The sequence below is a fragment of the Arachis stenosperma genome, chromosome 2, assembly GCF_014773155.1.
Source record: "Arachis stenosperma cultivar V10309 chromosome 2, arast.V10309.gnm1.PFL2, whole genome shotgun sequence".
Lineage (NCBI taxonomy): Eukaryota > Viridiplantae > Streptophyta > Magnoliopsida > Fabales > Fabaceae > Arachis > Arachis stenosperma.
The window spans coordinates 75,561,672-75,563,654 of NC_080378.1; the positions used below are offsets into that span (position 1 = coordinate 75,561,672).

General features: G+C 35.7%; 1 non-coding gene across 1 annotated transcript; it reads left to right on the forward strand.

Moving 5' to 3' along the window:
* The first annotated feature begins 242 nt into the window (after positions 1–242).
* Positions 243–350, forward strand: LOC130964004 (small nucleolar RNA R71). Its single transcript, XR_009080118.1, has one exon. It is a non-coding gene; the product is annotated as a small nucleolar RNA R71 (small nucleolar RNA).
* The last annotated feature ends 1,633 nt before the right edge of the window (positions 351–1,983 follow it).

The window sequence follows — 1,983 nt, forward strand, 5'->3', positions numbered from 1 at the left end:
TGAGCCAATATGGCATTCAGAGTATCAATCTCAAGAACTCATTTCTTCTGATTCGTCCCATTGCTCACAGGATTCCTTTCAGAAGTGTACATGAATTGGTTATTTGCAACCATTTCAATTAGTTCTTGAGCTTCTGCAGGCATCTTCTTCAGATGAAGAGATCCTCCAGCAGAGCTGTCCATTGACATCTTGGACAGTTCAGACAGACCATCATAGAAAATACGTATGATGCTCCATTCAGAAAGCATGTTAGAGGGACACTTTCTGATCAATTGTTTGTATCTTTCCCATGCTTCATAGAGGGATTCTCCTTCCTTCTGTCTGAAGGTTTGGACTTCCACTCTAAGCTTACTCAATTTTTGAGGTGGAAAAAACTTTGCCAAGAAGGCATTGACTAGCTTTTCCCAAGAGTTCAGGCTTTCCTTAGGTTGTGAGTCCAACCATATCCTAGCTCTATCTCTTACGGCAAAAGGAAATAGCATAAGTCTGTAGACCTCAGGGTCAACCCCATTAGTCTTGACAGTGTCACAGATTTGCAAGAATTCAGCTAAAAACTGATGAGGATCTTCCAATGGAAGTCCATGGAACTTGCAATTCTGTTGTATTAGAGAAACTAATTGAGGCTTAAGCTCAAAGTTGTTTGCTCCAATGGCAGGGATAGAGAAGCTTCTCCCATAGAAGTTGGGAGTAGGTGCAGTAAAGTCACCCAGCACCTTCCTTGCATTGTTGGCATTGTTGTTATTTTCGGCTACCATGGGTTCTTCATCTTTGAAGATTTTTGTTAGGTCCTCTATAGAGAGTTGTGCCTTAGCTTCTCTTAGCTTTCGCTTCAAGGTCCTTTCAGGTTCAGGGTCAGCTTCAACAAGAATGCTTTGTCTTTGCTCCTGCTCATATGAAAGAGAAGAAAACAAGAAAATATGGAATCCTCTATGTCACAGTATAGAGATTCCTTGAGGTGTCAGAGGAAAAGAAAAATAGAAGGAAGAAGTAGAAGAATTCGAACTTATCAAGAGAGATGGAGTTCGAATTGTGTATTGAGGAGGAGTGTTAGTCCATAAATAGAAGGATGTGAAAAGAGGGAAAGAAATTTTCGAAAATAAATTAAAAAGATTTTTAAAAAACATTTTGAAAAATACTAATTGATTTTCGAAAACCAAGAGTGGAAAAGAAATCAAGTGATTTTTGAAAAAGATTTTGAAATTAGAAATCAAAAAGATATGATTTAAAACTATTTTGAAAAAGATGTGATTAAGAAGATATGATTGAAAAGTTATGGTTTAAAAAGATGTGATTGAGAAGATATGATTTGAAAAATAATTTAAAAAGATTTTGATTTTAAAAATTAATGACTTGGCTAACAAGAAAAGATATGATTCAAACATTAAACCTTTCTCAACAGAAAAGGCAACATACTTGAAATGTTGAATCAAATCATTAATTGTTAGCAAGTATCTTTGAAAATGGAAAGGAATTGATTTTGAAAAAGATTTGATTGAAAACATTTGATTTGAAAAAGATTTGATTTTGAAAAGATTTTGAAAAATTGAAAAACAATTTGATTTGAAAACAAAATCTTCCCCCTTGTGCCATCCTGGCGTTAAACGCCCAGAATGGTGCACATTCTGGCATTTAACGCCCAAAACACTACCCTTTTGGGCGTTAAACGCCCAGCCAGGCACCCTGGCTGGCGTTTAAACGCCAGTTTACCCTTTTTCACTGGGCGTTTTAAACGCCCAGCTTTTTCTGTGTAATTCCTCTGCTGTATGTTCTGAATCTTCAATTCTCTGTATTATTGACTTGAAAAGACACAAATTAAAAATATTTTTTCGGATTTTTAATAATGAGGAATAATCAAAATGCAACAAAAATCAAATAACAATGCATGCAAGACACCAAACTTAGCAGTTTGTATACTACTGACACTAACAAAATGAGAATGCATATAACAAAACACTCAAGTCAAGAGAATTCAAAGATCAGAGC